This window comes from Chenopodium quinoa, unplaced genomic scaffold (genome assembly GCF_001683475.1).
Source record: "Chenopodium quinoa cultivar QQ74 unplaced genomic scaffold, ASM168347v1, whole genome shotgun sequence".
In the NCBI taxonomy this organism is placed as follows: Eukaryota; Viridiplantae; Streptophyta; class Magnoliopsida; order Caryophyllales; family Amaranthaceae; genus Chenopodium; species Chenopodium quinoa.
Window position 1 is genome coordinate 8404390 of NW_018743574.1, and position 15299 is coordinate 8419688.

The 15299-nt window shown below is 38.9% G+C and overlaps 1 pseudogene; it reads left to right on the forward strand.

The window, feature by feature from the left end:
- The first annotated feature begins 944 nt into the window (after window positions 1-944).
- On the forward strand, window positions 945-7833 carry LOC110682605 (annotated as a pseudogene).
- The last annotated feature ends 7466 nt before the right edge of the window (window positions 7834-15299 follow it).

Here is a 15299-nt window from a genome sequence, read left to right on the forward strand (position 1 = left end):
TCTACTACGTAATTTTTTTAGTCATGAAACTGCAATTTAGTTATCACTAGTCAGATCCCTTCGAACTTGTTGATTACGGTGTAAATAGTTTGCTCAACTTGACTTCCATCTTATTCGATTTTTACTTTTTACCCTTGAAAGAACTTATTTTTCTTGAATTTATTAGTTTGAACTAATACAAAGTTGGAACATATTCGATTTTTACTTTTTACTTTTTGGTATTGCTTAATTCTTGTTAAAATCACACATTGAGATGAATATAATAACTTTCCGATGAGAATAATCTTAACCGACGACTTTGACGTACTAGAAGTGCTGGTATAGATAGAGTGCTTCTTCTTCGTAACATAAGGGACCCATACTTAAAATCTCAAATACCCATACAGGCATATTTGACAATCATACATAGACTGATAGAAACCTAATTACTACCTCCGTTGCATATTATTTGCAACGATTTGATATAAAGTAGAGGAAAAATGTCTAATCGTTGCAAATAATATGTAACGGAGGTTGTACTTGATTTACAAGGCCAAAAATATTGGCTCATTATTCTATGAATTCCTTGGCTTCCAAGTATATGTTAATCTATAGATCCAGAATATTAAAACACTCTAATCTTTGTATATCACATGTCATATCTCATATAAGTCATATTAGAGCAGTTGACCCAATTTTACGGAATATACAATACTCTTAAATTAAATTAAATTTGACCCATAACTTGGGAGTTTGGACACACTCCATTATTTCATCCGTCGTTAAACCCACGTCACCGTCCATCGCAAGGACTTTAGCTAAAGCATTCATTAGTCAACCAAACGAGTCTTTGAATTTTCACTATTAATTACGGTCAATTTTTCTAAACCTCACCTTCCTTGAATTTTCTACTTAACGAATTCGAATCATCAATACATGTTATAAATAGTGCTCAAATTCTCATTAATCAACAAACACTCACTAAATCATCTCATCATTACACAAATTCTCACTTTGATTATTTTATACAACTTTCTCATTTCATGGCTTCTTCGACCACAATGATGACAGCAAAATCAGTGCTGTCGACTGTTGGCTCGGCAGCTGCGGCAGTAATGGTGGCGCGATCGGTTGTCAACGACTTCCTCCCCTACGAAGTCCGTGACTACCTATTCTTCTCCATCCATTCCATCTTTAGTCGAAGGTTTTCCTCGGAGATCACAATGATCATCGAAGAGTTCGACGGCCTCGAGTGCAACCAAATCTTTGAGGCCGTCGAACTCTTCATAGGGGCTCGAACCAAAACTATGAGCACATCGTCTGCATCAGCCACCCGCCTTAAGGTCCGGAAGCCTGAGTCCGGGGATAAAATACTGGTCAACGTGGATCGAGATGAGGAGATCGTAGACGAGTTCGAGGGGGTCAAGTTTCGATGGATGCTACATTGTCACACCATCGAGTCTAACAACTTTTACCATCCAAGAGATATGAACTCAACCTTGAGGTCGGAGGTTAAATCCTTTCACTTAACATTCCACAAAAAGTTTAAGGCTATTGCAATGGAAAAGTATATCCCTCACATTGTAAAGCAAATGGAGTTTCTAAAATTGGAGACGAAGACGATCAAGCTATTTACGGTCGATCCAAATAACTTGTACGGTAATCCTGCAAATGCGTGGACACCTGTTACTTTAAACCACCCAGCCACCTTCGATACAGTGGTGATGGACACCGAGTTGAAACAAATGATCATCGATGATCTCGAAAGGTTTTTGAAGAGGAAAGAGTATTATAGACATGTAGGGAAGGTGTGGAAGAGAGGTTATCTATTGTATGGGCCTCCCGGGACAGGGAAATCAAGCTTGATCGCGGCAATGGCAAATTACTTGAATTTTGATGTGTATGATTTGGCGTTGAGTGGGATGAGAGTTGATTCTGAGCTCCGGAATGCGTTGGTGGGTACCGCGAATAAGTCTATAGTTGTGGTTGAGGATATCGATTGTTCCATTGAGTTGAACAACAGGGAAAATGAAGAAGGTTCTTCTGGTTTCAGAGGGCGTTTTCCTGGTAGGCAACAACATCAAGACAAGGTTTGTAGTTTCCCATTAGTCCTTTAATTGATGAAATTGATCCTAATGTGTGGAGGGACCAACTCAATCAAAAACTTATTAAGCTGATGGTTAAAATCTTAAAATTAGTTTTATTCTGATCTATCATAATTTTGATCGACGTATTTGTTTCTTGTCAGGTTACATTATCGGGATTACTAAACTTTATTGATGGATTATGGTCGAGTTGTGGGGATGAGCGAATCATAATATTTACAACAAATCACAAAGAAAAGTTGGACCCTGCATTGCTACGTCCAGGGCGCATGGACATGCACATTCACATGTCTTATTGCACTCCTTGTGGCTTCAAGCTCCTTGCTAACAACTACCTCGGCGTAAAGCATCATGAACTCTTTACGGACATTGAGAGGCTGGTGGGGGAAACTAATGTCACCCCCGCCGAGGTTGCTGAGCAATTAATGAAGCACGACAAGCCTGATCCAGCACTTAGAGGTCTAGTTGAGTTCCTCCAATTGAAAAAGGTGGATGAAGCAAAAGCGGAAGCTAAGAGATTGGAGGATGAGTCCAAGCCTAAAGAGAATGATAATAAAAATGATGATGTGAATGATGTTAACGAGGCCAATGGCAAGGAGTCAATTGAAAAACAAAATGTTAATAATGAAATTTAAGGATTGTTCTTATATTTGCAATGTACATTTACAATATTTCTAATACTATGGATTAAAAAAAAAATGCAATTTTTTTTTTTAATTTTATTTTTATATCTAGAGTTTCATTTGTACACAATACAAAAACCAAGGTATAACAATTTTGCAATCAATGAAGTTTTGCCAGTAAGTTGCGACCTCTTTCAGATCAATTTTCCCCTCCCCCTCGCTCTTCAGGGTTTGTTGTGGATTTACACTTCAACACATGTTTGTCAATATACTTTTATACATTTCTTAAAGTATACTAGCAGTACTTATATATTCAACAAATGTATATTCTAGTTTTTTATTTCTAAAAGACTAAAATATACTTTTATTTTCAGTTAGTTTACATTCCATGATACCAGTAATAACTTTGGGAAACATATACTACTTAATTTGTCAATTTGAGAAAATTAGGATGATCAATTCAGAGTAATAAGGGAAACACAATAGTACTCGGTATACCTAAGTAAATATTAGAAATGAGAGCGATAGAGTAAAAAGAGGACACATTAGATATGAAATTAAAATTTGTCAGAAAGGTACTTATTTGTTTACTTTTTTTGCGAACAACTATCTTATATGTTTGGAGAAAAAGGTTCTTATAAGTCACTTTTGTTGTGAAGAGATACCTTAACGTCGGAATATGGCTATTGACTTTGCTTTTCCATTATTGACCATCACGCACGCACGTGAGACGTGATGTTTTAAAAAGGCCCTTTCATTCATTTTGTCCTCACGTTTTCACATTTTCTCTCTTTCTATCCCCAATTTTTCTCTTAAAATTCCTTATTTTTCCTCAAAATCATGGGGAAAAAAAGAAGGAAAAGACATTTTTTACATCACGTGCATGTCACATGATGGTCAATGCATGCCGAAGGGTGAAGTCAGCGGCTATATTCCGATATCAATTAAAGTTCATTCTCACAATAAAAGTAACTTATAAGGTCCTTTTTTTCCACTTTGAATATAGGATTTTTTTGTGAAAAACTACCTTTTATATACAATTTTTTGTGAAAAACTACCTTTTAAAAAAATTGTTGTAAATGACTACCTCTTTTTTGAAAAATGTTGTAAATAACTACCACTTGCCGGAATCTCGCCGCTGACTCACTTTTCCGGCGTTGACTAGACAACTTGGCGGCTTTTTCCCGTTTTCGACCACCCCCACCCCCTCCTCCCTTTTCCAGTTTTCGACCACCCCCACCCCCTCGCCGTCACCTCCCCCTCCCTTTGTACAATTTCAGACTACCCCTACCCATACCCCTGCCGGAAAATTGCGCTTGTTGCCCCTCCTTCCGACCATCCCCACCCCCTGCAAGCCCTCCTTTTCCCTAGCCATCCTTACCCCTTCTTGCAAACCTCCTTTAATCTAGTCGTCCCTACCCCTTCTTACAAACCTCCTTTAATTTAGTCGTCCCTACCCCTTCTTCCCCGCAACCACCATTAAAACCATACTTCACTGTCTTTGAAACCTAAAATTCAAAAAAAAAAAAAAAACCCAAAATCCAGAAATTGAAAAGGGTAAGATTTTCGAAGGGGGCGAAGGAGGGTGGGCTGGGCGGGAATTCGAGGGTGAGATATGTGTGGGTGAGATGAAATTTGGCCAGAAATTGATAGTTTGTTTGAAGGGTTTTGAAGTATTCGGGGCCGAAAATCAGAAATTGATAATTTGTTTGAGGGGTGGCCGGAAATTGCTGCCGGAAATGGAAGTGGGGGGTTGGGAGGGGAGTGGCCGGAAGTTGATAATATGTTTGAGGGCTGCAAGAAGGGGTAAGGGATGGCTAAAAGGATGGGTTCGGGGGTGGGGGTGGTCGGAAATTGGAAAAGGGAGGCGGAGGGGGTGGGGATGGTCTAGTCAACGCCGGAATTAAAAGTCAACAGCGAGATTCCGGCAAGTGGTAGTTATTTACAACATTTTTTTAAAAAGAGGTAGTCATTTACAACAATTTTTTTAAAAGGTAGTTTTTCACAAAAAGTTGTATAAAAGGTAGTTTTTCACAAAAAAAAACCTTGAATATATAAGTTTCATTTTCACAAAAAAATGAACATATAAGTACCTTTTAGACAAATTTTCCAAATAGATAATTATAATGCATTTAAATTGAAATTTCCATACATAAAAATACTTGGTAATGCATTTTAAAAACGAAGGAAGTATTAAAGTTTAGGGAGGATCAAAATTCACGTCAAATTGGGGCTTTAGACGTGTTTTTTAGGGTCACAAGTCAGAAAGGTTGAGCTTGAACTTTTGGGTATTTCTTCGGGAGACCTGACCTTCAACAAATAACCAGCTTCATAGTTATTACTACTTCGAAATTTTTAAGTCATAAAAAATCTTGTGATTATGGAGTAAATAAATTGCACAACTTATTTTTATTTGCATTTCACTTGATTATATATTTTTTTAAATTACTCTAACCGAGATTAACTTAATATCAACTTAAATCATGTTTTCTTCGACTTATTTAAAAAGACTTATTTTCATTTTAGAATTAGACACATTAATATAAAAATAACAAAATCAACAAAAATGATCTGAATTGACGTACTAGAAGTCTAGAAGTGTTCTCGTCCATATTAGACAGACTGATTCTTATCCTAACCAAAAATGGGACCCATATAATCTTAAAGTCTCCGTATCTATCTTCATGCATGCATCGTTCATTGACAAATCTTACATAAAATACAAATTACTTGATGAACAAGGCCAACAATATAGATTATTCTACGAATACCTTGGCTTCCAAGTATATGTTAATCTGAAGATCCGTAACATTAATTATAACACCCTAACCTTATGTACATGTCATATATCATATTAGAGCAGTTGACTTTAGCTTATGCACATTAAAGACTTTAGCTTAAGCTTCCATTATTCAAACAAATAAACGAGTATATGAAATTTCAATTAACCAATTTACGGTCAATCAATTTTTCTATCGTTGAATTTTCCAGGTAACGAATTTGAAATATCTTTACCTGTTATATATAAATATAAATAGTGCTCAAATTGATCATACACTAAAACATAATAAATTAACGAACACTCACTAATCATCCCATCATAATTACAATAATTCTCTCTATAATTATTTTATAAAACTATCTCATTTCATATTTACATGGCTTCTTCGAGCACAATGATGACAGCAAAATCAGTCCTGTCGACGGTTGGCTCGGCAGCCGCGGCAGTAATGGTGGCGCGAGCGGTCATCAACGACTTCCTCCCCTACGAAGTCCGGGACTACCTATTCTCCTCCATCCATTCCATCTTTAGTCGTAGGTTTTCCACGGAGATCACTATGATCATCGAGGAGTTCGATGGCCTCGAGAGCAACCAAATCTTCGATGCCATCGAACTCTTCATAGGGGCCCTAACCAAAACCACGTCCACCTCTGCATCAGCCACCCGCCTTATGGTCCGGAAGCCTGTGTCCGGGGGTGAAATATTAGTCAACGTAGATCGAAACGAAGAGATCATAGACGAGTTTGAGGGGATCAAGTTTCGATGGATGTTACGCTGTCACACCATCCAGTCTAACAATGAGTTTTACCAGCCAAGAGATATGAACTCAGCCTTAAGGTCCGAGGTTAAATCATTTCACTTAACATTTCACAAAAAGTTTAAGGCTATTGCTATAAAAAAAATATATCCCCCACATTTTAAAGCAATCAGAGTTTCTTAAAATGGAGACGAAGACAATCAAGCTGTTTACAAATAATCGAAATGCGTGGACATCTATCACATTAAACCACCCAGCCACATTCGAAACAGTAGTGATGGACACCGAGTTGAAACGAATGATCATCGACGATCTCGATAGGTTTTTGAAGAGGAAGGAGTACTATCGACATGTAGGGAAGGTGTGGAAGAGAGGTTATCTATTGTATGGGCCTCCCGGGACAGGGAAATCGAGCTTGATCGCGGCAATGGCAAATTATTTGAATTTTGATGTGTATGATTTGGAGTTGAGTGGGTTGAGGTTTGATTCTGAGCTCCGGAATGCGCTTGTAGGTACCGCGAATAAGTCTATAGTTGTGGTTGAGGATATTGATAGTTCCATTGAATTGAACAACAGAGAAAATGAAGATGGCTCTTGTGGTTTTCCTCTTAGAGGTCGTACCCGACGTATTAGAGTGAGTACCCGATGTTTTTTTGAAGGGCAACAACAAGAAGATAAGGTTTGTAGCTTAATATATATTTTTTAGTCTCGAACAATTAGTATTGCCTAAGCTACCGCAACAACACCAATTTCTAGACAGAATTTATTTGTGAGTGTTGGATAGAGAAACAAAGATACATGTAATAAATAGAGATCAAGAGAGAGAAATGATAACTTAAAAAGGTAAGATTATATTTTTTGCACGTAACGTGTGTTATGTGCAATAACTATTTTTAATAAATGTTACATGTACTATAAAATCAGGGTGGCATATGGAAATGATCATACTATGTCTGATGACCAACTTAATTAAAAGTTTGAGCTGATGGTTAAAGTCTTAAGAATAAGTTCTATACTCTATTAGTTTGTTGATCAGTGCATTTGTTTCTGCCAGGTTACATTATCGGGATTACTGAACTTTATTGATGGATTGTGGTCGAGTTGTGGGGATGAACGAATCATAATATTTACCAAAAATCACAAAGAAAAGCTGGACCCTGCATTGCTACGTCCAGGGCGCATGGACATGCACATTCACATGTCTTATTGCACTCCTTGTGGCTTCAAGCTCCTTGCTAACAACTACCTCGGCGTAAAGCATCATGAACTCTTTACGGACATTGAGAAGCTGGTGGAGGAAACTAATGTCACCCCCGCTGAGGTTGCTGAGCAATTAATGAAGCACGATAAGCCTGATCCAGCACTTAGAGGTCTAGTTGAGTTCCTCCAATTGAAAAAGGTGGATGAAGCAAACGCCGAAGCTAAGAAATTGGATGATGAGTCCAAGCCTAAAGAGAATGATAATAAAAATGACGTGAATGATGGTGAGGATGAAGGATGCTAATGACAGGAGTCATTCGAATGAAAAACAAGATGATTATTATTGAAATTTAAGGCCAGCATAGTTCTTATGCATTTACATTTTCAATTTTTAATTACAATATCACTAATACTATGGATTAATACAGTACACAATGCATACAAATCGAAGATTTCACACGTTGACGCACAACATAATGACTTTCATTTTTGAAGCCAATCCTAAAAGATCACTTAAACATCGATCACTTAAACATCTCTAAAGCCAAAAACAAAAGGAATTTGAGACCAATAACAAGTGAAGAAGGACAATTAATATATAAAGGATAAAGTTGATGAGGGAGTGGATTGTGGATACATAATAATTAATAAGTTCCCGTCATAAATAATAATTAATTAGTTAATACAACTAATAAGTATCCAAAAGGGGACACAAATTTCATTTTATGAGTTTTTTTTTTTTTTTTTGAAAGAAAAAGAAACACAATTTATTACTCCTAATTTAGTACGTATAAATTAAAGTTTGGACGTAAGGTATTTTCTGTGTAATTATTGAAAATTTGAAATCTTTTTAGCAATGCATAGAGTTGTTACATCTTACATGCTTGTCTTTGCGGCCACTTTTAGTTTCCACTATCTTTCTCTATTGCTAGTTGGAGTCATTTCATTCCCAATTAATGGTTTTCATTTGATATAAACACTATAGATTAGAACACAAAAAACATTTTTGATTGAGATAGGCCTATCATTAACATTTCTGTGTTTACTAGGTAGGAATGTAGGATGATTTGTTATGTTAACTGTTGAAGGATAAATCACACTCCATATGAATCAATGTATTATTTTAGAGGTGACTTTTAATATTATGTTAGGGTGGCAGTTTATATCTTGAGGGGTGACCTTTTTTCATTTTAAGATAACTTGTTATATATTCCATAGTTAGGAGGTAATCTGGTTGTCAGTTGTGCAACTCAATTCAATTTGGTCTCACCTAAACCCTCCAGCCAATTTCTATACTTTAACACGTACTTTGTATAACATTACTAAACTGATAGTGGTAATTGACAATATTTTCCGTTGTTATTAATTGTAAAGGCAAGATAAATTGAAACACCTATGATACTCTTGCTCCGTAGATTGCACAAACTTAAAAGGCTACATAGCTATTGAGTAGTATGACATCATTTCCATCATCCAAAGTGAATGAAGCATGGTTCTAACATATAGATGCTTTTCTTAAAGGCTTTAAAGTACTAGTATTTCGAATGAACTCGTCATCTCCACCTAATGTCTCATAATTGGCAAGGGCGGCATCTATATACTAAATTAAATTGATGATAGTTATTGGTCATAGCTTAATTATGTTGCATCCTTCACATCCACATCAATCCCTCAACTAGCAGCATTATTTTGATGTGAAATAAAGAAACTACTTCAACCAACAACAGAATTCAACAACAAAAATTAAATACTAGAACCAATGAACTGAAGATCCCAAAATATAGTGTCAAGAAATAGACCACAAATGTAGCCATGCATGAGAATTAACGGGGCGCACTTGCCACTAATGTAGCAGACTTGGATGTGGTGGTGTGCATGCAACTCAAGCTTGAAAAACAGGGGCAGGTGTTCACGTTTGACAACAACAAGTCACATTTACTGCGCTTGCCAGTTCTTCCGACTTAGAAATAGATCACATGTTGGCACGCCTCTTATAACTTTAATCCTATAAAGATTTCTGACATACAACTTAATAGGCGACCCTGGTATGCCAAGTTGGTGATTGGAACCATTTCTTGTAGTTATTGACTTACATATTTGAACTAAACTCATAATCTGGACTTATTAGACCTATTCTTGTACGATTTCAAAGTAACCTATATGACCCATTAGGACACACCACTTATTCACTTCAACTTTGAGAAAACTTCCCGAAATTGGTATAAAAGTGTGAATTGTAACCTTTCAATTTGAATATCGATGTAGTTGTTTACATATGCACTTCGGATTTTTTATTAAATCAAGGCTCCTATGGTACTTTGTATGACCAACTAATAGGAATATATGGACATATGATTCCAATTTTCAAACAATATTATATGACTTCAAGAGTCCAAGATGCATTTCTTAACATCTTAAAGGATTTTTTCTCAAATTGAGCTTTATTGGTAAATTATTTACCAAATTGGTCTCGTGGGAAAAGTATTTCCCAAACTAAGCTTCTGGGGTGAAACGCTGTATCGGACAGCGTTTTACACCCAGTTTTTTTTTAAAAAAAATTCAAGAAGTAAAACGCTGTCTCAGACAGCGTTTTACCTTGTTGACCTGTTGGTATGTATTTTGGCAAAATATACTAGTATATTTTGCCAAATTATACTGGAATATGTATATGGGCTTTAAAACGCTGCCTGAGGCAGCGTTTTATGTTGAAGCATAAAACGCAGCCTGAGGCAGCGTTTTATTTGAAGCATAAAACGCAGCCTGAGGCAGCGTTTTATGTTAAAGCATAAAACGCTGCCTCAGGCAGCGTTTTTCTGCTAGACTGCATTACCAGCAGCATATGCTACACTACATCACTAGCAGTTTCTGCAATCTGCTGCTGCCCCTACACATAACCCTCACCCAGCAGCATCAGCTCAGCCCCACCATGAACCACCACCCCCACCACCATCCACCACCATCAACCACCTCCCCCACCACCACCGGCCGCCACTCTCGACCACCCCTATGCAATGCAAAACACCCTAAACAACGCAAGGACATTCCCACCACCCCCATCATTAACCACCACCCCCACCACCATCAACCACCTCCCCCACCACCACCGCCCGCCACTCTCAACCACCCATAAACTACCATAAAACACCCTAAACAACGCAAGAGCATTCCCACCACCAGCCCCAACCTTTCCACCACCATCGATCACCACCGACAACCATTAAACACTGGAAACAACCCCAACAACATGATAACCATCGTGAAACAGCACTTTAAGTGCAGGAGACCAAATATATGCTGCTTGATACATATAACGGATATAAAAGATATAGTTTCACTAACAAAACTCAAATTCGGACAAATAAGGGAAATAAACTTCAAATTGTACAGAGAGTCATTTAGAAAACATTTCTTGTATTAATAATGTAAGCGTTATATACAACATTGTTAAATATCTGAGTACCACAAAAGGATCAACTAACGAATACTATCCGGACTCATGTATTGGAGTTAACTGATCTCCATCCTGTGTGTCCTCCGTCCGTCTACGAACACGCCTCGGACGCCTCGTGTAATGCTGAATGGTGGTGAATGGGTCTCGGGACGGTGGAGGAGTCAGCTGGCGAGACGATGAGTCATCCTGGCTGTGGCCGGGAGCGGTGTTATGGATGAAGTAATCCTCTGCCTGTGTAGAGCCCGAAGTATGACCTCCACCACTACTCTGTCCAAAGTCGAACTGTGAATGGAAGGAGTTGGGGTCATGATCGTCCCTGGGGTGGACGAGATGGCCATGGCCATATCTCTGCAAGCTATGTATGCCCATATCTCGCACCCGCTCAACCTGGGCTATGGTGGGTACGGCTGCTAAGGCATCTGAAAGTGCATCAACCATCGCACCCATATCCCCCGCCTGCAGTAATCATCCATGAATTAGTAATATGATATAGAATTTCAAATAATTTTGGAAAACAAGAAACTGAAAAAACTCACAAGTCCGCTGATAACATCATAAGCTGGATGGTAGTGCGTGGACGGTGGGGTGTAGGTAGGGTTGATGAAAAGGCGTGTAATCTGCCTGTATGTAAGGATCACGCGGATCCATAACACCCTGAAACAGGTGACCGTCAACGATGGACTCCAACCGCTGGTCCCAAAGCTCAATGAATTGATGATGCTCCAGTGCCCAGTTTGTCTCCAACTTTCCACGACGGTCAATGCCGTGGAGGCGAATACTAGTGTCACAGGGCATGGGGATAGGCTGGTGAAGTCCGAACTGTCGCAACACTCGGTCCGGTAGGTGGCTCTCCACGACCTCGAAACAGATCATGGGGGTCCTGGCAAGCCACTCAGCACGATGCTCGAGCAAGTGTTCCGGCATGGCCTCTACCAACACAGCAGAATAGGGATCCCATGTCATCTGCAACAAGGATATATCGTGAAAAGGTTAGGGAAATGCCAATAAACAGTATAAAGAGTAAACAAACGATTACAAATTTAGTGCAAGATTCCACCTGTTCATCCGAGAGTCGATCGAGGGCGTCACGGTAGTAGAGAAGACCTCTCGCTGTATTCGCATGTGTTAGTCTGGGAACCACCCACCTGTGGCAACAAATTATTTAAGAAGTTGTACTAGCTAATTATAACAAAATTTGAGTACACAAGTATAATGTTACGAACCTACAACCGTATGCCTGATCGGGTTCAGGGAGCGGAGGAGCATTGTATGCTGCGTACTGATCGTCCTGGTCCAGCTGCCCTGGACGGTGTACAACAGGCCTACCTGGTCTCCTTACATGGATGTGCTCCCAAGCCCATAGTTGTTTTAAAAATCAAATAAAAGGTAAAGCATAAATAACGTCAAGTCATTATCAGACTAGGCTTAAGGATAATGATGAGGTTTACCTGTAGCACAACCAAAGGACCTCCAATCAGCTGTGCTCCACGCTGTGATGCTCTACACAGATGGCGATACAAGACCGCCAAACAAGCACTACCCCAACTGTATCCACGGATCTCATCCCAGTCGTGGTCTAACAGCTGTAGGTAAATAATCTGAAGATGGCTTCCGCTCTTGTTTCCAAAGAGCACGCCCGAGATGAGCAAGAACAAGTACCACACCCCCTGATCTCGTTTGGCTCTGGCTGAACCCCTAAAACCCGACCTACTAAACCTGCGGGGTCAAGTACCACACCCCCTGTCACCGCATTCCCATGGATGGGAAGGCGTGTGAGTATCGCGACGTCCCGCAGCGTGACTGTCGCCTCCCCCACAGGAAGATGGAAGGAGTGTGTCTCCTGCCTCCATCTCTTAACTAATGCTGTGATAAGCCCTCGATCTATTTCTCTATAGCCCACGCGATGAATACCACCAAAGCCAACCCAGTCGATGTACTGAAGAACGCGTGGATCGACTGCCCAGCCGGACCTCAAGTGCCTGCACCCCAACATTTCCGCTATGTCTACCTGGTAATTCATTTAAAAACTGTAAATAAGGGTCAAGTATACAAAAAAACAAGACAAATCTGTATATGAAATGGCACGTGAGAAATTACCGTCTGCTCCCATATGTCAACACTCCGATGTCTATCCTGCAGTGTAAGGACAGAAGGGTCAAGTGGTCCTGGTATCCGATCGTGTCCGACCATGATATCTGTTCATTCAAAACAATATGGCCAAACCAATTAAAAAATAGAATTACTAGTCAATGAAATTGACATGACTGTCACAGGTAAAAGACAAGTACGAAATATAAGTCACCAAATCTCAAATATAATCCAAGCGTTACAAATGTTACATAACGTCATTAATCAACTACTACATGAATCTACTGTTCTACTACTATAGCTAAACAATTACAAGCTTATGTTTCGGTTGATCTAGCTGGGCACGTTTTGCGATTGTGACCTTGTTGGTGACAGCGGCTGCATTTAGTTCTAGGTCGGTTAGTGTCATCCATTTCATTACGTATGCGCTTTGACTTTGGCCGACCTTTTCCTCTTACCATGCTGGCGTCCGGGATGAGTCTAGGTCCTATGTACTGCGTCCAAGTGGTCTCACATGGAATAGGCCAGAACTGTGGTGCATACGTGTTCATATACGCATCCGATTGCAGGAAAGGGTCCACCCACGACCTTTCGGACAGTGAATAAGTCGCACACACTGCTAGAACATGAGAGCATGGAAGGTGGAATATCAGGGGTTTGTTGCATGTACAGGTTCTCAACTGGAAGTTAACAGTGTGTTCGGTTCACTGTGAACCTCATTCATTAGATCATTCACAGTCATGTTCGGTTCAAGTGTTATAAGTTCCATATTCCCTCCACTGTACTCAACATTTGATCCATCGCACATAATTTCACCTCCCCACCGGCATAACAACACTACATTTTGTGAAGCTATATTCTACATACCAACCAAAACACATTTAAGGATAATCGAATTCTAAAACAACGTCAAAAAACCCTAATTTAACAATACATAACATACATAGCTTCGATAATGGAAAGTTATATCAAATTTCGAGAACCTACATGTGTAGCTAATATGACAACAATGAAACAAGTCCATTCTCATTATCAACATTTTCATCACCAATTTCATAAACTCTTAGTACCGCATACAACTATCAACATACTAATATCGCATTACCATCAACAATTTTATCATTTTTTTCACAATAATAGACCACATTACCATCAACAATTTCATCAAGAATTTCATAAAAAACAAACCACATTATCATTGACAATTTCATCAACAATTTCGTCGACAATTTAATCAACAATTTCGCCTATATTTTTCCTCAACAATGTACCACATTATCATCAATAATTATCAACAATTTATCACATTTCATTACTAATTAGCAACAAATTAATACAATTTACATCACAATTTGCTACAACATACAACAACTATCTACTACCAACTATTCAATGTAAAATTCAACAATGTACTACGAATTTAGGGTTTACCCGGATTTAAAGAGTGAGTGAGACAATGCCGGCAACAACTTCCGTTCACTTTGGCGGCGACAGGGGCAGCGGCACGGCAGGGGAGGCGTTGGCAACGGTTGTGGTTCTTTGTTGCTGACAATGAGAGTTAGTGAGAGAGAGAGTGTAAATTGCGTGAAAGAGATTGAGAAAAAAAGGCCTGGAATTCGTTATAATTCCCGCAAGAAACGCTGCCTTTAATGTACAGATAAAAACGCTGCCTCAGGCTGCGTTTTATGCTTGTACATTAAACGCTGCCTGAGGCAGCGTTTCATTTAAAGATATAAACGCTGCCTCAGGCAGCGTTTATTTGTATAAAACAGGTATGAAATACGAAGTTTTTGAAAAAAGTCAAACTACCATAAAACGCTGCCTGAGGCAGCGTTTTATGTCTTGAATTTTTTTTTTAAAAAAACTGAGTGTAAAACGCTGTCCGAGACAGCGTTTCACCTCAGAAGCTTAGTTTGGGAAATACTTTTGCCACGAGACCAATTTCGTAAATAATTTCCGTATAAAGCTTAAAAAATCCCATCTTAAAAGCTAAGTTTTGAACAAAAAGTCTAAAAATCTCCAAAATTGGTAAAAAAGTGTAGACTATAGTCTTCAATTTTAGACAATTTTAGACTTTTTCAGTTTTAGAAAGAAAAGAGGCTAGGGTGTTTCTGATGAACCTCATGACACCCCGAAAGGCTATATAGATGGTTGTAACCTTCTATACCTTAATTGACTGACCCCGCATCGAAAAAAATCCGACACTTCACCTTTAGCTGATATACAACCACGTGGTGCACCCTTGCTTGTAGGGTATTTTGGGTTGATTTTCTGGAGCGAGCTAAGTGCATAGACAATGGTTGTTTTTTCCATA